The sequence below is a fragment of the Lissotriton helveticus genome, chromosome 1_1, assembly GCF_964261635.1.
Source record: "Lissotriton helveticus chromosome 1_1, aLisHel1.1, whole genome shotgun sequence".
Lineage (NCBI taxonomy): Eukaryota > Metazoa > Chordata > Amphibia > Caudata > Salamandridae > Lissotriton > Lissotriton helveticus.
The window spans coordinates 638,887,627-638,910,938 of record NC_136057.1 but is presented as its reverse complement, the minus strand read 5'-3'; positions in this window follow the sequence as shown (position 1 = coordinate 638,910,938).

Below are 23,312 nucleotides of genomic sequence, written 5' to 3'. Positions count from 1 at the left end.
CAGCCATTTTAGATGTCTTGACCAGACCCACTCTCTGCACGCTGTCGATTCGTAGCATGGCTCCTCACCCACGCAAGCATCTTCCCTAGGCACTGGTCACCACCGCTCTCTGTCTTATGCATGGGCAATAAACCTCCCCCCATCTGCGCTGCTCTTCCCTGAGAATCACACTCTGTGCCCGCCCGACACCTCCCTTTCGCCCTATTCACTACCGCACCCTCTGACACTCCTCTTTGTCTGTGTCCGATTGTCCAGGCTATCAGCTAGCCCTGCAGATGTAGTTTATGGCCCCAGCTGTAAAGAATCACCCCTCTTCAAAGGAGTTATAGTAGATCAAGGCCCACACCCGATGAGATCCGTCACACCACACGTGTTCCTACTATCTGAAAACCATCCTGTATTGTGATTGGGGAGGGGACCGAGCCTGAAGCGGAAGATTCCAGGAATGACTCTTTGTACATCAAAGTTTTTACAATTATGTGTCACATTAAAAATATATAGCACTCCAACAAAGTAGTAGGAATATAAAACTTTAATAACATATAAATATATACAAGAAAACAAAAACAGTAAAAACATTTAAACAACGAAGAGACCGTGGCAATTTCTTTTGAATTATCCAATAGATTTATTGAAATTGACAGCACCAATAATGAAATATTCTTGTCAGTAGCGGTCTGTTGTGCGAATAGTTCCAAGGCAGCAGAACGCGCTGAAATCTAGATGGCACGAAAGTGATGTCTAGTAAGTTGCCGCCCAGCAAAAAACGGCGTGGGGCGCCGCGGGGGTGAGTGAGTCCAGTAGGCACCACAGCTATTCTTACCGGCATTGCAGAATTACTGCTGGGGACAATGCCTGTGCTGTAGCAGGGTCACAGCAGAAACAAAAAGGATTCTGTTGAAGATGTTGTTGGTTTTCAATTTGAAAACAGTTCTGGTGTCAACTGCTATGCTAATGTAGTGGTTAATGTTTTGTTTTCTCTAGAAAATGTAAAAGAGGGGGAGGCAGTCCAAAGTTCCGTTAAAAGGGCAAAGGAAAGGATCGGTGGTTTGAACTATCAGTCAAAAAGGGGAGGGGGTGCAATAATTTTTCCTACCGGGTCACACTGTGCTTTCACCGGAAGTGAGGTCTGCAGGATTCTAGTAATTCAAAGTGAGGCTGGCGCCAGCATGGGAGCGCCGACGTCCCGCGGATACAGTTTCGTCACTCCACGGGCGATCATGGCAGTCATTCCCATCGTCATCCAGTTACATCGCATTTTACCATGTCAGGATTGCTTATTTATCGCCCACCTGGTAGTTCCGTGGCATTTAGGGAGGCTCTTCCCGAGGCAGTTAGTTCACTAGCAGTAGGGTCTGCCAATTTTTCTATCATTGGAGACTTGAATCTCCATTTTGACACTCTGTGTCTTTCTTCAGTGGGAGGGATGGTGGCGGATCTCGAGGCCCTTCAACTGTTCCAGCTGGTCTCGGACCCCACTCATAAGGGTGGCCACATTCTGGACCCCTTTTTCTCCAACTTAGAGGGGGCTACAGTGGCCCCCCCTCTCCCCCTGACCTGGTCAGACCACTCGCTCGTGACTATCTACTGTCCTCTTATAGAAGCCCCACTTAAGGCGCCACTGCGAGCTATGCCCAGACGGCGCTGGAGCAAACTTAAGGCGGAAGATCTCCATCGCCTTCTCACTGATGATCCTCTGGGTGCAGTGGAGAACGTGGAATCTGGTTATGACCATTTCTGCGGATGGGTAACCAGAGCCCTCGACTCCCTTATCCCGATGGTTTCCAGTAAGTGTGGCCTCCGCGCCCCCAGCCCCTGGTATGATGGCAATCTGAGGGCTCTAAAAAGTGTCTGTAGACGTGCAGAGAGAGACTGGAGGAAGAGGTATGACAGCAGCAAAAAAAACCTGTATATGGCTGCGGTTAAGTCCTATCACCGCGCGGTCTGTAGAACCCGGGCGGCATATTACGCTCTGGAGTTTCGCAGCAGTGGGAATCCTGTTAAAACCATCTTTAAGGCCCTTAAAGACCTTGTGGCTAGGAAGCCTGCCGGCAATTCCATCAGCTCCAATACCCATTGTGAAGCGCTGGCGGCTTTCTTCCTGGAGAAGGTCCAGACCATCTATAGGGCCTTCCCCACCACTGCACAAACCAGTACGGGGCCACCCATCCAGCAGGATCAGGTGGTGCTAGATTCTCTCCCCTGTCTCTCTTTGGAGTCTTACACGGCATTGGCCCTTCGAGTCAAGTCTGGGTCGCCGGTTGACCCGCTCAAGCCACCAATGTTCAGAGACCAGACTTTTGCTCGCCCGGTCTGCGACTTAATCAACATGTCGCTATCATCTGGCCAGGTGCCTTTGAAATGGAAGCATGCGGTAGTTATGCCCATTTTGAAAAAACCATCTCTCGACCCCTTAAAATCGGAGAACTACCGCCCGATTTCGCTTCTCCCGTGGCCAGCCAAACTCGCGGAGGTGCATGTTAACACCGCCCTCACTGATCATCTGTCGCGTGCCAACATTCTGGACGACACCCAGAATGGTTTTCGGGCCGGCCACAGTACGGAGACAGCATTGTTATTTATGGTCGAGCACCTGCGGGCAGTTCTGGATGCAGGTCAAACGGCGGCGCTTGTTTTGTTAGACCTAAGCGCCGCCTTTGACACGGTCTCCCATGAAATTCTCCTGCAGCGGCTGGAGGAGATAGGGGTGACTGGCACTGCACACCAGTGGTTTCGTTCGTTTCTCAGGGATCGTTCCTTCTGTGTGGCGTCCCCGCCCTATCAGTCCAAATGTCATCCTCTGTCTCTTGGGGTTCCGCAGGGTTCCTCGCTGAGTCCCACGTTGTTTAACATCTACGTGAGGCCGCTGGCTGAGGTGGTGAAGCTCTGTGGTATGACCATGGTGTCATACGCAGATGATACCCAGCTAGCGGTCACGATCAGCGGGGACTCTGGGGTGGATGCCCCAAGATTCAGAGAAGGACTTAGGGCGGTGGCTGGTTGGATGACGTCCAACTGTCTCCAACTTAACGCCAAAAAAACGGAGGTGATGGTCTTTGGGAAGCGGACGGACCTTTGGGGAGATACCTGGTGGCCCCCTGAGTTGGGTCCCACCCCCACTCCGGTTGCGGAGATCAAAAATCTTGGTGTCTGGCTGGACCCTTCCCTCAACTTTGTTGGTCACACTAAAAGGACGGCGGCGTGCTGCTTTGGCATCTTGCGCAATCTGCGACCTGCCCTTAAATATTTTGATGCCGCAACCCGTCAACTTGTGGTACAAGCAACGGTTTTGGCTCGGCTGGACTATGCCAGCTCCCTTTTCATAGGGTTAAACCAGGCCGAGCTAACCCGACTTCAAAGAGTGCAGAACGCAGCGGCCAGAGCAATCGTAGGTCTTCCTAGGTTTTGCTCGGCCGGTCCAACCTTGCGAGCCTTGCATTGGTTACCCGTTAGGCAGCGGATCCATTTTAAAGTACTGTGCATATCTTTCAAGATTCTGAAGGGCCTACCGCCTCCCTTACTGTGCCAACTTTTGTGCTCTTACATCACGGGCCGCACTTTGCGTTCGTTGGACCAAGAACTAGCGGCAGCCCCTCGGTTCAAACTCAGTCGGGCGGGGGGTCGCTCTTTTAGGGTGCGGGCAGCCGCGCTCTGGAACGCTCTCCCCTTGAAACTCCGGACCCTTGGCGACTTGCTTTCCTTCCGCAAGGCCGCTAAAACCCTTCTGTTCTCTGAGTTATGTTAAAATCCATACCCCCATTTTTAAATAATATTTTCTGTTTTCTGTTGTGTTGTGTTCGCCACCTTGTCGGTGCGCCGGGACGCTCCTTCGCTGGAGCAGCCGTGCGCAATACAAATAGCCCTAACATAACATAACATAACATAACATAACATCGGGGGTCGGAGACTCCCGCGGCTCCTCTAGAATCTTCAAGGTCGTGGAGGACTACGGTGGTGGAGTCAACCAGTGACCGGGCCATTTCTTTATGCTGGGCCCGCTCTTGCCAGGTCGACCGCCATTTTGAGAGTTCGGCAGCTACCGGCGATCGCGGGGTCACATGAGCGGACGGGCTCCACCCTGCCGGGCGAGACGTTGCAGCATAGCCACAGTGGAAGAACCCTTTTCCGGGCGCCTGGAGCGCTGAGGGTGCAGCTGGGAAGCCTCCACCTGGGGAGGCGGGAGAGGCCTGTTCGCACCGTCTCTCCCTCCCAGTGCACCCCACGGCGTCTCGCTTGAGATTTGTTATGGCCGGACCAGGCGATGAGGACGAGGGGGGGGGGGGGTCGGAGGCATGTGCAAGACATCCCCCCCCAGTGTTGTCGCAGCCATTATAAAAGAAAGAAGTGTCCCGTCCGTCTTCGGGCCGGGCTTCCGGTGGATGTCGGCCGGACGCCCCTGGCTCTGGCCCCATGAACGGGTTTCTTGGTTTATCGGCTGCAGCCGGATCCCGTCGGCCTCGGCCCCCCGACCGTTGGTGGTCGGACCGGAAGAGCATGTGGCGGGACTACCTGCAACTCTCAAGGGCCACCGCGGCCGGACTGGGAGAGAGAGGGGAGGGTCGAGGAGACATTCCCCCCCCCTGCAACTGTTCAGCGTTGTAAAGGCAATCCCCTGGCCGGGTCCCGCTGGCCTCGGCCTCTCCTCCGGCTACACCCTACGTTAGGATCTCCTGGCCGAGGCGTGGCAGCAGGACCTGCCTTATATGGGCTGCTCCCGGCTGGGCGTAGCCGGAACCCTGCTCCACCTTGGAAGTTTCCAGAGTGGGGGTGGATGTTCTACTGACTTGCATTTTCCCTAGTCTATCGATTTTTTTGGCGTGGCAGGCGGTGGGACAGCGAGGGGTGATTTGGTTTCTCTTACTGTTTTTCTGGTCTCTCACCACTGGCATATTTTAACGTTTTCTTGTTTCTAGGACATTAATAGGTTTTATCATTACGTTATGTTATTGTTTCTTTGTTCGTTGTTTAATAAAAGTTCATGTTCATCAGTGGCCTACTGATTTTCGTTTTCCTATTTTTTTCTTTCCAGGTTGTTTCATGGTAAAGTTTCTGTTAACAGGATACAGTGATCACTTCGTTATTATTGCATATGTCCTTTTCACTAGGGGTGCTCTCTGGTCGGGCCAGATGACGTATCTCTAGTAAATGGTCCGGGTGAAAAAGGTGCATCAATCAGTGGGGAGTAGATAGGCATGACAGATTACAACGGGGGAGAACGGTCCGCATTACGTACCCTTTCACTACTTGCAAAGATTTTCCTACGTTTATTTGCAAACAGGGAATACCTCCAAAAAGAACTAATTCCCAAACAGTCAATGTTCGGACAATCAATCAATCAATGAGGAATGAAATAGGTACGACGTGTTAAAGGCTTGCGTTACCTACCCTTCACTATCTGCAAAGGGAGAGAGAATATTCCTATTCTTCCTCGTTTGCAGGTAGAGAAGATCCTTAAGAGAATTAACTTCGAACAATTCAATGCTCGATTGAAACAATCAACAAGGGGTACTGTGAACACAAATGAACGCCGCTTATATACATACGCATTGCTATTTTCAACAGGTTGTTCCTAATGTTTCTATTTTAGCGAGGTCAAAAAGAGATCCCATTAGTGGCCTACTGATTTTGCTCGATTCCTTTTGTTTTTTTACACGAGTTTTCGCTATATGCAAAGACTAAACAGAGTATTGCGACTCTGTGCTTGTTTGTAAATAGAGAATGAACCAAAGAGAACAATCAATCAAATGGAGAGAGAAGCAGGCACGACGGATTACAAAGGGGGCAAAGGGCTGCGTTAACTACCCTTCACTATCTGCAAAGAGAGAGTACTCCTAATAGAAATGAGGGGTGGGGGGCAGCATTCAAAGCAGATCAGTGTGCATAAACACGAAAATGTTTTTACTTACCACGTACTTGACATTCGACAGCTTATGATATTTGCTATTAAAAAACCATTGAAATTCACTGAAAAAACCATAGGTTATAGACCATATATAGTTAGGAATTAGCATTTACAAAACCTTGAAAATTCACTGAAAAAACCATAGGTTATAGACCATATATAGTTAGGAATTAGCATTTACAAAACCTTGAAAATTCACTGAAAAAACCATAGGTTATAGACCATATATAGTTAGGAATTAGCATTTAAAAAACCTTATTTTACTCACACAAAACCATTGAAATTCCATATATAGTTAGTTGCACTAACTATATATCGCGCACCCGCAATCCACTGCTGATGATGTCACATATTACATCATTCATGACATGGTCAGTGACATCACTGATGACATCACTGATGACATCTCAAATGACATCACTGATGACATCACTGATGACATCTCATTTGACATCAATGACCACATCACTGATGATATCATTCATGTGACAATACAATGCATCTCCTCACACTTTAATATAACCTCTGTTACACCCAGTGTTAAATACAGAGTATAATTTTTGAAACCATTGACACACCAATACTAGTTACTACATACGCACTCAGTGATTCCTATGTTTACACACACATTCACTCATTTACCCATACAATCATTCATACATACAATCACTCATCTTTACAACACTATCATATGCACTCATACACCTATACAGACTCTCACACTCTGTCACTCATCCATGGAGTTACTCACACACCTAGTCAGTCCTATAAAGAATCAATCACACTTCCATTTTCTAATCTATACAGTTAAACATAGAGCACCTTACATTTTGAAACATATACTAACACATAATTACTCTCTTATACAATCATTGATACAAGTACACATTGATCTGCACAGAGTCACACACCTCCCAGCCAGCCACACACACACTCAGTCTCCCATACAAATACTTGGGCAATCAATCAATAACCCATATAGTTACTCATATAGCTACTGATCAACACATGCAGCAGTTTACAGAACAACAGACATAATGATGCACAAATTAAGACAGTTTAGTCACTAACCCATGCACTCAGTGAGACACATTTAATCACTCACTCATACAGTCAGTCACGCACCTACTAAATCCTTCATCCAGACACTTCTACATCTACTCATTCTTCAATATGTAAAACATATTTAAACTTTACAGAAACACACAGTCACTGGATGATGTCATCAGTGATGTCATTTGAGATGTCATCAGTGATGTCATCAGTGATGTCACTGACCATGTCATGAATGATGTAATATGTGACATCATCAGCAGTGGATTGCGGGTGCGCGATATATAGTTAGTGCAACTAACTATATATGGAATTTCAATGGTTTTGTGTGAGTAAAATAAGGTTTTTTAAATGCTAATTCCTAACTATATATGGTCTATAACCTATGGTTTTTTCAGTGAATTTTCAAGGTTTTGTAAATGCTAATTCCTAACTATATATGGTCTATAACCTATGGTTTTTTCAGTGAATATATATATATATATATATATATATATATATATATATATATTACCTACTGGCGGTCGCCAGTAGGTATATATAGTTAGGATTTTTTCTCTATGGGATTTTTGAAAATTCTATGTCTAATAACTTTGGCGTTTGTGGACGGAATTGGCTGAAATGTTCAGGAAAATGGCACATTTTGTTTCTGAGCAGCCCTTGAAAATTTGGGGGGGGTTCGTCAAGGGGGGGCCGAGAAAAAAGGGGGGTCCCAAAACGTGTTTTTAACATTGAGTTTTCCATAGGGCGGTTGGCCTCACTTTTAGCCCGAACGGCTGAATGGATTTGCACGAAACTTGGCAAAATTGTAGGGACTGGTAGCCCGATGTGCCTTTGCTAGGTCTCAATATATGTGCTCCAGTGGATTTTGAGAAATTAACGTTCAAAAAAAGATATATATCTGTAACAGCGGACCGGGCAGCGCTCCGGTTCGCGGACTTTTCGCGGTACGGAGCTTTGTGAAGCGAAGCTGATTGGTTCTCCGGCGTCTGTGAACATTCCAAACAGTCCGTAGCGGCCGCCATCTTGTCTCTCGGTAGGATCGAGAGACAAGAGGAGGCCAAAGCGAAGGGGCAAATGACCATAAGGGGGCATAGTAGATCCTCGCTGACCCCCTAGGTTTGATGTGGAGGTTTTAAAAGGGTCCAGCGGGGCAAAAAAAAATAATAATAATAATAATCGAACGGCTGAATGGATTTGCACGAAATTTGGTAAAATATTAGGGACTGGTAGCCCGATGTGCCTTTGCTAGGTCTCAATATATGTGCTCCAGTGGATTTTGAGAAATTAACGTTCAAAAAAAGATATATATCTGTAACAGCGCTCCGCTTCGCGTAACGGAGGTTTGCGAAGCTGATTGGTTCTCCGGCGTCTGTAAACATTGGAAACAGTCCGTAGCGGCCGCCATCTTGTCTCTCGGTAGGATCGAGAGACAAGAGGAGGCCAAAGCGAAGGGGCAAATGACCATAAGGGGGCATAGTAGATCCTCCTTGACCTCTTAGGTTTGATGTGGAGGTTTTAAAAGGGCCCCGCGGGGCAAAAAAAATAATAATAATAATAATCGAACGGCTGAATGGATTTGCACGAAACTTGGCAAAATTGTAGGGACTGGTAGCTCGATGTGCCTTTGCTAGGTCTCAATATATGTGCTTCAGTGGATTTTGAGAAATTAACGTTCAAAAACAAGATATATATCTGTAACAGCGCTCCGCTTCGCGGAGATAAAATTATATCTGTATTACCTAGCTGTTGCTAACACCAGTTAGCGACGGCTAGTAGGAGATAGCGACCATCTTGGGCCCCACTTTGCATGTGAGTGATATTTATCACTAATGACATGCAAAGTGGGCATGCCAAGATGTTAGCGACTGGAAACAGTCGCTAACATCGCTATCTCCTATTATCAACTTTTGGAAATATTCGCGATAAGCGCGAATATCTCCAAAAGCTAGCACCTGCCCTGAGCAGTTCTTAGCCATGTTATCCAATGGGAGGTGGATAACATGGCTAAGAGCATTAGCTCGGTAATGCATGAATATCGCTGAGTTTTCAGCGATATTAATGCATTGCGGTCGTTTTTTATCGTATTTGCGATAAACCTTGATAATAGCAAGGTTTATCTGCGATAATTTCTGACGATGCTTAGCGGTAAAAAAATCGTTGCTAAGCATCGTTAGGGATAAATATCGCTTAACTTTGGTAATATGCCCCAACGTCTGTTAACGTTCGATTCGAAGGAAATCAGGAAGTGTTGAAAAACATTGTCTGCGCCATCTTGTCTTTTTTCAAATGCCACACTTTTGTCGTGCACGGCAGTCATTTTAGATGCCTTGACCAGACCCACTCTGTGCACGCTGTCGATCCTTAGCATGGCTCCCCACCCTCGCAAGCATCTCCCCCAGGCAGTGGTCACCCCCGCTCTCTGTCTTATGCATGGGTAATAAACCTCCCCCCATCTGCGCTGCTCTTCCCTGAGAATCACACCCTGTGCCCGCCCGACACCTCCCTTTCGCCATTCACTACCGCACCCTCTGACACTCCTTTTCCTCTGTGTCCGATTGTCCAGGCCGGTCCTAGGGTATCAGCTAGCCCTGCAGATGTAGTTTATGGCCCCAGCTGTAAAGAATCACCCCTCTTCAAAGGAGTTATAGTAGATCAAGGCCCACACTCGATGAGATCCGTCACAGCAGACGCGTTCCTATTATCTGAAAACCATCCTGTATTGTGATTGGGGAGGGGACCGAGCCTGAAGCGGAAGATTCCAGGGATGACTCTTTGTACATCAAAGTTTTTACAATTATGTGTCATATTAAAAATATATAGCACTCCGACAAAGTAGTAAGATTATAAAACTTTAATAACTTATAAATATATACAAGAAAACTAAAACAGTAATAACATATAAACATTTTTAGGGAAAAACAACGAAGTAGCGGTCGGCTGTGCGAATAGTCCCAACGCAGCACAACGTCCAGATTTCTGGCGTGGGGCGTCGCGGGGGGTGGGTCATCAGTAGCAAACTGTTGTGCGAATAGTTCCAAGGCAGCAGAACGATGGCACCAAGGTGATGTCCAGTAAGTTGCCGCACTGGTTTTGGTATCCTACAATGCTGCTCCGAATAACGGCGTGGGGCGCCCCGGGGGAGGCGGCGTGAACGGGCCTCTCCAGGTGGAGTCTCATCTGTTGTAGTGGGGCGCCCCTTTACCGTTTCAGTTGCCATTCCGTCCGTTTTTGGTCCACTGTGTCAAAAGCCGCAATTCAGCTGAGTTGCGCCCACTCTTGCGGTGCAGCGATAGGCGGCTGTCACAGGACTCTCAAAATGGCGGCAGGCTGTTTCCTTTTTGGGCTTGGTCCACTGAAATGGCCCTGGGACACCTTGGAAATCGGACGCTTGTCTGCTAGGTCTTGGACCCCATTCTCGAAAGCGTCCCCTCCGCCTTGAGGATTCATCAAAAGTTTTGGGGGCCCCCGACTCCTGTAGGCTTCTGGTGGGGAGCGGCTGCCATGATTGCTCGCGGAATGACCACGACGGAGCTACGAGATGGTGGTGCTCTCATGCTGACGCCAGCTTCAGTCTGAAACATCCAGAAACAAGGTGGGGCTTTCATCGTTTGGGAAAAAAAAAAGTTTTCATCCAATGAAAAGTGTTGTTTTTAGGTCATATGATCAAGCCTTCCATCATTAGGAAACCAAAAGTAAAATGAACCAATGAAAAGTTTTATAAACAAGTCACATGACCTGTTATGCGGCATAGGGTATAAAATGCGGAGAAAATACGTTGGCACGTGAGGCGGCGTCAGTAGCGGACCGATGTGCGAATAGGCCGAAGGCAACACAACGCGCCAAGATCCGGATGGCACCGAGGTGGTGTCCAGCAAGTTGCAGCACTGGTGTGGCCATCCTACAATGCTGAAAGTCGGCGTGGGGCGCCCCGTTGGCCTGTGAGTTTGCGTCAGTAGCGGACCGATGTGCGAATAGGCCGAAGGCAGCACAACGCGCCAAGATCCGGATGGCACCGAGGTGGTGTCTAGTAAGTTGCCGCACTGGTGTGGCCATCCTACAATGTTGAAAGTCGGCGTGGGGCGCCCCGTTGGCCTGTGAGATGGCGTCAGTAGCGGACCGATGTGCGAATGGGGCCAAAGGCAGCGCAACAATATTTTCGGAATAGAAGACACCACAAGGCGCTGAGATGCCAAGATCCGGATGGCACCGAGGTGGTGTCTAGCAAGTTGTGGCACTGGTGTGGCCATCCTACAATGGTAAAAGTCGGCGTGGGGCGCCCTGTTGGCCTGTGAGATGGTGTCAGTAGCGGACTGATGTGCGAATGGGGCCAAAGGCAGCGCAACAATATTTTCTGACTGACACCACAAGGCGCTGAGATGCCAAGATCCGGATGGCACCGAGGTGATGTCTAGGAAGTTGCTGTACTGGTGTGGCCATCCTACAATGGTAAAAGTCGGCGTGGGGCGCCCTGTTGGCCTGTGAGATGGTGTCAGTTGCGGACCGATGTGCGAATGGGGCCAAAGGCAGCGCAACAATATTTTCTGTATGGAAGATACCACTAGGCGTTGAGATGCCAAGATCCGGATGGCACCGAGGTGATGTCTAGCAAGTTGCTGTACTGGTGTGGTCATCCTACAATGCTGAAACTCGGCGTGGGGCGCCCCATTAGCCTGTGAGATGGCGTCAGTAGCGGACCGATGTGTGAATAGGCCGGAACCAGCACAAGGCGCCAAGATCCGGATGTCACCGTGGTGGTTTCATAGTTGAGAGGCACTTCATCTGCAGTGGGGCGCCGAGATCCGGATGGCACCGAGGTGATGTCTAGCAAGTTGCTGTACTGGTGTGGTCATCCTACAATGCTGAAACTCGGCGTGGGGCGCCCCATTAGTCTGTGAGATGGCGTCAGTAGTGGACCGATGTGCGAATAGGCCGAAGGCAGCACAACGCGCCAATATCCGGATGTCACCGTGGTGGTTTCATAGTTGAGAGGCACTTCATCTGCAGTGGGGCGCCGAGATCCGGATGGCACCGAGGTGATGTCTAGCAAGTTGCTGTACTGGTGTGGTCATCCTACAATGCTGAAACTCGGCGTGGGGCGCCCCATTAGCCTGTGAGATGGCGTCAGTAGCGGACCGATGTGCGAATAGTAGTAGTAAGCTTTATTTCGATATATAAAAACATATCATAAAAGTAGCACGTCACAATTTAACAATAAACAGTAAAACAACTTACAGTACATTTATACATAAAAGGAAGCTGACCATTAGGATAACGACATATAAAAAACAAGGGAGACCTCATTGAAGCATCAGTTTTTTTAAGGTTCTTATGCGCCAGGCCCATCCCAAGAACTTTGCCATACAGATTGAGTAGAAAGGTCTTGTATCTGAAAGCAATATTCGCAAAGCTTCAAGATGAGAGCGGGTACCTAGGCTCCTAAACAGGGGCTTCAACCATCTCCGTCTGGGAGCTAGATAGGCTCGACACTCAAATAAGAAGTGGGCCACAGATTCTGTTTTTAGCTCACAAAAAGGGCAGACGGAAACAGTTTGCAGTGGTGGTTTCCAAGTAGAGGTGAACTGGCACAACGGTAGGACCCCAACCCTGAATCTAAAATATAAAGCCCTATCATAAGAGTTATATATCAGGTCCAGGTAGGCTTCTCTAGAGGGGTTACATTTAACCGTCAGGAAGTTGGCAACAGTTTTTGGGTGGTTTGGTTTACCCATCCGCTCGCTATCGACCCAGGCCCAATATACCTTCTTTAATTCTTGTTTGGGAAGTGCAGTTTGATTTTCCCAATGGCATCCTAAACCCAACAGGGTAAGTGCCTTCTTGACCTCTCTAAGCCAGGGAATCTTATGCCAGCCAGGGAGGGACAATACATCCTTTAGGGCTTCCGCATAGCTTCGGAGTTCAGGGACATTCCAAATTCTGGACCACAGTAGCAAAGGGCGTAATTTAGCTTGGTCACAGATAGGGCGAGTACCGGTGTCTAACAAGATTGGAATGGTGGGAGTACTTTGGGGTAACCTCATCAGATCTTTAAGGAATTTATTTTCTAGGTGGGCCAGAGTGTCCACTCTCTGGGTTCCCCAAAGTTCTGCACCGTACAACGCTGCACTAACCACCCTAGCCCTATAGATGTCAAGCAGTGCCCCAATCGGTTTTGTAGTGGAGGCACGTTGTTCTTTAAGGAGAGCGCCAACAACCCTTTTGTGGGATAGGAACACTTTCTGGTGGTGGGCCTTCCAGTTCATGCTGTCACAAAGGCGTATCCCTAGGTAGTCAAATTCTTGGACCCGCTCTAATGGGACGGAGTCTAGGGTGGGGGGTTTTACAGCTTTCTTTGGGGGGTTCAGAACAAGGAATTTGGTCTTACCGATATTTATTGCTAAGCCCTTAGAATCGCAGAAGACTTTAAAGCTGGTGAGTAGCGCTTGTATGCCTACAGGTGTCTTCGAGATCAGGAGGGTGTCATCGGCGAACAGGAGTGTCGGGATTTTCCTTCCAGCCAGGGATGGTGCGTCTGCAGGATGTTGTAGAAGGTGCTCCACCACTCCGTTCACGTACAACGAAAACAGAGTGGGGGCAAGCACGCACCCCTGGCGCACACCCCTGTCGACTGGGATACACGGTGTTTTTTCTCCCTGAACACCCCATCTGATTTGGGCGAAGTTGTTAGCGTGGAATTTTATCAGCAAAGCCAGAAGGTAGGGGGGTAGGCCTAGACCGTCAAGAACTTCCCATAATAGTGCTCGGGGAACCAGATCGAATGCAGTTTTCAAGTCTATAAAGACTAAATATAAACTGCCTCCTCCTAGCACCACTACCTTCCAGTAGAGCATTAGGAGGCGGAAGGTCTGCTCTACGGTACCTGTCCCTGTTCTGAACCCCGCTTGAAGATCGGATAAAATCTGATTATCGTCCACCCACTCCAGAATCCTACCCAGTACTACTTTCCCCGCCACCTTCTGTGTTGTATCTAACAAACTGATGGGACGGTAATTTGCTGGGTCCTCTCTACTACCTTTCTTGAAAACAGGGACAACTTCAGCGCCCCTCCAGGAATCGGGTAGGGGTCCCCCCAATGTAGCCTCATTGAGTAATTCTGCAATTAGTCTGCTCCAAAATGGGGGATTGTTTTTTATCAAGTCGCCCGGAATCCCATCCGGGCCTGCCGCTTTGTTTGGAACTATACAACTGATTGCCTTCTCCACTTCTGCACAAGAAAATGCATCTTCATTTGGTGGTAGAAAAATGGAGCTGGACCGTAATAGGGGGTCTGGTTGAATGGTCCCTGTTTGTGCTGAGTACAAGTTCGAAAAATGGGTAAACCAGACAGTGCCCGGGATATTACAGGTCAGTTGATGATCTACGGGCTTCTCTCTTGACCTTAGCAAGTCCCAAAACCCCTTTGCATCTTTCTTTGTGCTCGCCTCCGTTAGGTCAGACCAGAAATTGAAATCATGTGACCGCTTGGCCTCAGACACTGATTTCCTGTATAGATTCCTTGCAGACCTGATAGCGGCTTGGTCTCTCCCTTTTACAGCAGCCACGAGTTCACTCTTTGCTTTCCGGCAAGTCGCTGTGAACCACTTTCTATTTAGTCTCGAGGCGCCTTTATCTGAACTTCTAGTTTTGGGTTTAAGAATAGTAAATAGTCCACTTAGTGCTGATATTGTCTCTAAAAATAGAGTTAAATATTTCTTGCTTTCCCCCTTTCTGGGGCCAAACTTGGATTCAGCCTGTAATAGAATATTTTTGGCTTGCGTCATCCGTGCCTCATCTGCTGCGATTCTAGCCCATTTGAGACGTCTCCCACAGTTTGAGGGAATAATCTCACACGATGATTTCCATAACTGATTCAACATATCCTTGGAGCCCATGTGCCAGGGGTCAGAAATAGTTACAACAAGAGGGTTGTGGTCACTATCACAATTTGCTATTACCTCCATGTCCTGGTGATATGACCAAAGGTTGTAGTTGAACATAACAAAGTCAATTCTGGAGGTGTGGCCCGTCCTGTTGTATGTGTGAGCACCCATGGGATCTGACCTAGAGCGCCCATTCGTTGCTCTCAAGTTATACTCCATACAGAGGGCATTTATATCAATCGCCCGTTGTGACCATTTCGGAATCGGGTCGAGATTGAGGATCGGGATTCCCCTCCTGTTATCCTCATCGTTGGTATCCAGGATATCTTCCATGGCTAGGGGCTCAAAACAGCAGTTAAAATCACCTGCCAACAGAACTAGAGAGTCGGTGTTACAGGCGGTCAGATTATTATTTAAGCATATTAAAGTAGAAGATCCACCGTTCCTGATGTCCCTTAAATAGATATTAAACAGTTCTAATTTCCTTCCCCCTTTATGTTGGACTGTTAGCCATTGGAGGTCAGGAGATTCAGTGACTCTTTGGACAACACTGAGATCCAAAGCTATGTTAATCCAGATTAGGAGACCACCTGACGGGCGTCCTTTGGAACCTTGTTGGTGAACAGCCGGAACATAAAAGGTCGAAAATCCCACTCTATGTCTGGGTTCCTGGCACCATGTTTCCTGAAGCAAACAAATGTCGTAAGGTGCCAGGAAAGTGTTCCATTCTGGGTTATCCAGGTTACGTTCCAGGCCAGCCACATTCCAGCTTAAGATCTTTAGTGAATCATCACCAGATGAAAAGATTTTAGGAACATGAGAAGGGAGGGTCGAATTCCCTTCATCCGGAACAGTTGGTGTTGGGGGGATCTTGGGCTGATTAAGTTCAATGAGGGCAATACTGACTGGCTGTTTGATCTCCATCGGATTAAGTTGGGCAAGAAGAGGTGGGCTTAGACTGTAAGTGTCTGACCATTGTTCCATCCCTGTACAGTCTAGAGTGGCCGTATTGTATATTTCCAGAATACGTGGCAAGTGAGTCAGGGATGCACCATCATTATTTTGAGGACTGTTGGATTGATTTCCAGGTGGTTCTAAGACCAAGGGAGACTGAGTTTTTACAACTAATGGAGAGGTAGGTGGCGCAAAAAGTCAGTCTACCTCCTCCAGACCTCCAAATCTGTTATAAGTTGAGAGGCCATTCCAATGTAGGAGGGTATCCGTTGGCCTCGTAAGATGGGTAATCCCTGGAGGGTGCTGCGCCAAAGACCAGTTTGCAGCTTGGGTACGTGCTTGCCGTGGAGGGTAAAAGTAAGATAGCGGCCTCGGGATAACAAGGGAGTCTTCACTGGTTGGCCAGGAGCAAATGTAGCGGGCGGTGTGGGGCGCCCCATTAGTCTGTGAGATGGCGTCAGTAGTGGACCGATGTGCGAATAGGCCGAAGGCAGCACAACGCGCCAAGATCCGGATGTCACCGTGGTGGTTTCATAGTTGAGAGGCACTTCATCTGCAGTGGGGCGCCGAGATCCGGATGGCACCGAGGTGATGTCTAGCAAGTTGCTGTACTGGTGTGGTCATCCTACAATGCTGAAACTCGGCGTGGGGCGCCCCATTAGCCTGTGAGATGGCGTCAGTAGCGGACCGATGTGCGAATGGGGCCAAAGGCAGCGCAACAATTTTTTGGGAATAGAAGAGACCACAAGGCGCTGAGATTCGGTTAGCACCGAGGTGGTGTCTAGCAAGCTATGCAGCTGAGTTGCGTGCGCACTTGCGGCGAATAGGTCGAAGGCAGCATAACAATGTTTTCTGAATAGAAGACACCACAAGGCGTTGAGATTCGGTTACCACCGAGGTGATGTCTAGCAAGTTGCCGCACTAGTGTGGCCATCCTACAATACTGCTCCGAATAACGGCGTGGGGTGCCCGAAGGGGGGGGGGGGAGGCGGCGTGAATGGGCCTTCCTAGGTGGAGGCTCGTCTGCTGTAGTGGGGCGCCCCTTTACCGTTTCAGTTGCCATTCAGCTGAGTTTCGGCTGCTCTTGATGCTACAGCGACAGGCGGCTGCAACAGGACTCTCAAAATGGCGGCCTGTTCTTTGGATTTGGGCCTGGTCCACTAAAATGGTCCTGGGACACCTTAGAACTCGGACGCTCGATTTTTTTTTTCTTTCCTGTACATGCAAAAAAAGGTAAATGCCCGGTACGTTACACGCTTCATCTGCCACGATGAACTCTCCAGAGGAACCGAAAAAAAATATAGTTATGGTAACTATACCATGCATCGTCATATGGAGAGGTGGCACCAATTAATTATAGTGCTGCATAAAAAAGAGATTTGGAGGAGAACCCCTGACCTGCTAGTACATTCATCAAAGAAGTGGCACTGACAGCATCAGAGGCAAGGGAAACGGTCCCAAATATTTAGAAGAACTTTGGAAAGATTAAAATGACATGTTTAGATTGTGGCAAATTAATTTCATGTGGACAGATGAGTGTTACTCTAATAAATACAGCATATGAACATCATCATAGTCGATGGTTGGTAGAGACATTTTGACTATATCCTGGACCTGCCCGTCCTCGCCCAAAATGGCGCCGGAATAAATGGGACTCGTAACTCCTTGTTGTGTACTGGTTGCAGAACCTTGAAATCACGAGATACGTATGCAGTTTTGAAGCACATGGCGGGCGGGGATGAGAATTGATTGAATATTTCGACATCCCTATTGATATTAAGTTCTGATGTGTTATTGATTACTGTACTATTGAAAGTTCGAATTAACGTCACCCATGGTACTTGCCCGCAAATGTATATCTAGATAATTTTATTGTAACTGGCCCTGTCGTATTTTAATTATAAAATGTACGTCCACCGATTCCGTAACTGTTAGACACCTTAGTTCTTGCAACCTAATGGCCCGCCCGTTACGTTCCTCTACAGTGTAAATGTCTACTCATCATATATGATTACAGTTTGCTCCGTGGCCGGCCCACGTGGTTATAGGCTCGTATTTGTATAATGAAATTTTCACAATAAAGGTTTTTAAAAGAAAACATGGTAGTAGTATATACATTGGTAAAGTTTTTAATAATAGTCACTGTTTTAGAATCATTAAAAGGCAAGTGAAATAAAGCAGACCAATTACATGAAGGGTAAAAGGTATAATACGAAGGAACGCAGTAAAGATAAATGGTCAAGGGCTGTTGTGTTTTCTATTCCTGCAACATAAAGTGATCGATAAGAATCTCATATTCAGGCGTATCGGCGACTAAGACAGCAGGTCGACCCTCTTTTGCTCAACGGCTCCGTCATGGGACGAAGAAACGCTCTTTTTCTCGAAAAAAGAATATATTTTACTTGCAGGACAGTTGTAAATTTTCCGGGAAAGTACATTAGCCTGGAACATTATAACATATATTTAAGAAAAAATAATGTTCGGAAGTAATAAAAAGCGTAATTTTTAGGTCATATGACCAAGCCTTTCATCATTAGAATAAGAAAAGTAAAATGAACCAATGAAAAGTTTTATTAACAAGTCACATGACTTGTTATGCTTACGTTACGCGCTGCGCGCCCCGGATGACTTCCGGATGTGCTAACGCGGCGCGTCATATGACGCATTACGCGACAACGCAGGTCCAGAATATAATCAAAATGTCTCCACCAACCAGCGGTCGGAACACAACCCCTTTCAGCAGGCTAAATAGTTCTGTTAAATGACAACAGAAGGGACAGGCAACAAGAACCATTAGTCAAAGAGGGGAGAGCTAGTTCTTCTCTACCGGGTTACATTGGGGCGCTACCGGAACTGATCGAATTGGTAGTCTACAGTGTTTCTGGATGTTTCAGACTGAAGCTGGGGTTAGCATGAGAGCAGCACCATTTCGTAGCTCCGTCGTGGCCATTCCGCAACCAATCAAGGCAGCCGCTCTTTATCGTTATTTTGGGCGGGGTGGGTGGCGGAGCCGAGCTGTTTTGCAGCCATCATTGTGTGGAGTTCAGTTCATTTCACTAGTTTTGTATTTGTCATGAGGGGTTGTTCCTAATGTTTCTATTTTAGCGAGGTCAAAAAGAGATCCCATTAGTGGCCTACTGATTTTGCTCGATTCCTTTTCTTTTTTTTTTACACGATTTTTCATTATCTGCAAAGACTAAACAGAGTATTGCGACTCTGTGTTTGTTTGTAAATAGAGAATGAACCAAAGAGAACCAATTCTAAAACAGTAAATACTTGGATAACAATCAATCAAATGGAGAGAGAAGCAGGCACGACGTATTACAACGGGGGCAAAGGCCTGCGTTAACTACCCTTCACTATGTGCAAAGAGAGAGTACTCCTAATAGAAATGAGGGGGGGGGGGCACCATTCAAAGCAGATCAGTGTGCATAAACACGAAAATGTTTTCACTTACCACGTACTTGACATTCAACAGCTTATGATATTTGCTATTAAAAAACCATTGAAATTCACTGAAAAAACCATAGGTTATAGACCATATATAGTTAGGAATTAGCATTTACAAAACCTTGAAAATTCACTGAAAAAACCATAGGTTATAGACCATATATAGTTAGGAATTAGCATTTAAAAAAACTTATTTTACTCACACAAAACCATTGAAATTCCATATATAGTTAGTTGCACTAACTATATATCGCGCACCCGCAATCCACTGCTGATGATGTCACATATTACATCATTCATGACATGGTCAGTGACATCACTGATGACATCACTGATGACATCTCAAATGACATCACTGATGACATCACTGATGACATCTCATTTGACATCAATGACCACATCACTGATGATATCATTCATGTGACAATACAATGCATCTCCTCACATTTTAATATAATCTCTGTTTCACCCAGTGTTAAATACAGAGTATAATTTTTGAAACCATTGACACACCAATACTAGTTGCTACATATGTACTCACTGATTCCTACGTCTACACACACATTCACTCATTCACCCATACAATCATTCATACATACAATCACTCATCTTTACAACACTATCATATGCACTCATACACCTATACAGACACTCACACTCTGCCACTCATCCATGGAGTTACTCACACACCTAGTCAGTCCTGTAAAGAATCAATCACACTTCCATTTTCTTGTCTATACAGTTAAACATAGAGCACCTTACATTTTCAAACATATACTAACACATACTTACCTTGTTATACAATCATTGATATAAGTACACATTGATCTGCACAGAGTCACACACCTCCCAGCCAGCCACACACACACTCAGTCTCCCATACAAATACTTGGACAATCAATCAGTAACCCATATAGTTAATCATATAGCTACTGATCAACACATGCAGCAGTTTACAGAACAACAGACATAATGATGCACAAATTAAGTCACTTTAGTCACTAACCCATGCACTCAGTGAGACACATTTAATCACTCACTCATACATTCAGTCATGCACCTGCTAAATCCTTTGTCCAGACACTTATACTTCCACTCATTCTTCAATATGTAAGACACATTTTAACTTTACAGAAACATACAGTCACTGGATGTTGTCATCAGTGATGTCATCAGTGATGTCATTTGAGATGTCATCAGTGATGTCATCAGTGATGTCACTGACCATGTCATGAATGATGTAATATGTGACATCATCAGCAGTGGATTGCGGGTGCGCGATATATAGTTAGTGCAACTAACTATATATGGAATTTCAATGGTTTTGTGTGAGTAAAATAAGGTTTTTTAAATGCTAATTCCTAACTATATATGGTCTATAACCTATGGTTTTTTCAGTGAATATATATATATATATATATCGCACAGGGCTCTTTCCAAGGAAAGAAAGTGAGTCGCACACTGGGGGTGAGTTATGGAAGCTTTTATTCTGTGTGCAAAAACCAGCCTATGTTGTCCCAATGCATTTCGGTCTCATCCGTAGACCTTTCTCAAGGGGGGCCGGTTGAATCTGTTAGGCGGAAGGCGTGCAGCATCTGATTCCTTGCGTGTCATTGCAAAATCCCTCTTTGGGCGTTGCCGGTTATTAAAGGGGTAGATGCCCCCTGGTGGGCGCCGTTGTCGGTGAACGCAGTGAGGGATGCTGGTTCAGGTAGTTCGCCCCTCCTTCCATCCCGTAGGGGAGTGATGCCTTGAAGCCGTGTTTGTGATTGCACAGACACCCTCACCTCTGAAACCTATTTTCGAGGTTTCAAGGACCATTCCAGAGTCCGGTCCCTGGCGGCTTCCCCTGCCCAGGATTTGCTTGCGCAGTCGGAAGTTTTTGGTCCTTGGTGGGCAGGTGTGGGAAGCTCCTTAGTGGTGGTGGGTCCTCTGCGGCCGGACCCGCCGCTTGATATCGCACAGGGCTCTTTCCAAGGAAAGAAAGTGAGTCGCACACTGGGGGTGAGTTATGGAAGCTTTTATTCCGTGTGCAAAAACCAGCCTATGTTGTCCCAATGCATTTCGGTCTCATCCGTAGACCTTTCTCAAGGGGGGCCGGTTGCATCTGTTAGGCGGAAGGCGTGCAGCATCTGATTCCTTGCGTGCCATTTCAAAATCCCTCTTTGGGCGTCGCCGGTAATTAAAGGGGTAGATGCCCCCTGGTGGGCGCCGTTGTCGGTGAAAGCAGTGACTGATGCTGGTTCAGGTAGTTCGCCCCTCCTTCCATCCCGTAGGGGAGTGATGCCTTGAAGCCGTGTTCGTGATTGCACAGACACCCTCACCTCTGAAACCTATTTTCGAGGTTTCAAGGACCATTCCAGAGTCCGGTCCCTGGCGGCTTCCCCTGCCCGGGATTTGCTTGCGCAGTCGGACGTTTTTGGTCCTTGGTGAGCAGGTGTGGGAAGCTCCTTAGTGGCGGTGCGTCCTCTGCGGCTGGACCGGCCGCTTGATATCGCACAGGGCTCTTTCCAAGGAAAGAAAGTGAGTCGCACACTGGGGGTGAGTTATGGAAGCTTTTATTCCGTGTGCAAAAACCAGCCTATGTTGTCCCAATGCATTTCGGTCTCATCCGTAGACCTTTCTCAAGGGGGGCCGGTTGCATCTGTTAGGCAGAAGGCGTGCAGCATCTGATTCCTTGCGTGTCATTTCAAAATCCCTCTTTGGGCGTCGCCGGTAATTAAAGGGGTAGATGCCCCCTGGTGGGCGCCGTTGTCGGTGAAAGCAGTGAGGGATGCTGGTTCAGGTAGTTCGCCCCTCCTTCCATCCCGTAGGGGAGTGATGCCTTGAAGCCGTGTTCGTGATTGCACAGACACCCTCACCTCTGAAACCTATTTTCGAGGTTTCAAGGACCATTCCAGAGTCCGGTCCCTGGCGGCTTCCCCTGCCCGGGATTTGCTTGCGCAGTCGGAGGTTTTTGGTCCTTGGTGGGCAGGTGTGGGAAGCTCCTTAGTGGCGGTGCGTCCTCTGCCGCTGGACCCGCCGCTTGATATCGCACAGGGCTCTTTCCAAGGAAAGAAAGTGAGTCGCACACTGGGGGTGAGTTATGGAAGCTTTTATTCCGTGTGCAAAAACCAGCCTATGTTGTCCCAATGCATTGCGGTCTCATCCGTAGACCTTTCTCAAGGTGGGCCGGTTGCATCTGTTAGGCGGAAGGCGTGCAGCATCTGATTCCTTGCGTGTCATTTCAAATTCCCTCTTTGGGCGTCGCCGGTAATTAAAGGGGTAGATGCCCCCTGGTGGGCGCCGTTGTCGGTGAAAGCAGTGAGGGATGCTGGTTCAGGTAGTTCGCCCCTCCTTCCATCCCGTAGGGGAGTGATGCCTTGAAGCCGTGTTCGTGATTGCACAGACACCCTCACCTCTGAAACCTATTTTCGAGGTTTCAAGGACCATTCCAGAGTCCGGTCCCTGGCGGCTTCCCCTGCCCGGGATTTGCTTGCGCAGTCCGAAGTTTTTGGTCCTTGGTGGGCAGGTGTGGGAAGCTCCTTAGTGGCGGTGCGTCCTCTGCGGCTGGACCCGCCGCTTGATATCGCACAGGGCTCTTTCCAAGGAAAGAAAGCGAGTCGCACACTGGGGGTGAGTTATGGAAGCTTTTATTCCATGTGCAAAAACCAGCCTATGTTGTCCCAATGCATTTCGGTCTCATCCGTAGACCTTTCTCAAGGGGGGCCGGTTGCATCTGTTAGGCGGAAGGCGTGCAGCATCTGATTCCTTGCGTGTCATTTCAAAATCCCTCTTTGGGCGTCGCCGGTAATTAAAGGGGTAGATGCCCCCTGGTGGGCGCCATTGTCGGTGAAAGCAGTGAGGGATGCTGGTTCAGGTAGTTCGCCCCTCCTTCCATCCCGTAGGGGAGTGATGCTTTGAAGCCGTGTTCGTGATTGCACAGACACCCTCACCTCTGAAACCTATTTTCGAGGTTTCAAGGACCATTCCAGAGTCCGGTCCCTGGCGGCTTCCCCTGCCCGGGATTTGCTTGCGCAGTCGGAAGTTTTTGGTCCTTGCTGGGCAGGTGTGGGAAGCTCCTTAGTGGCGGT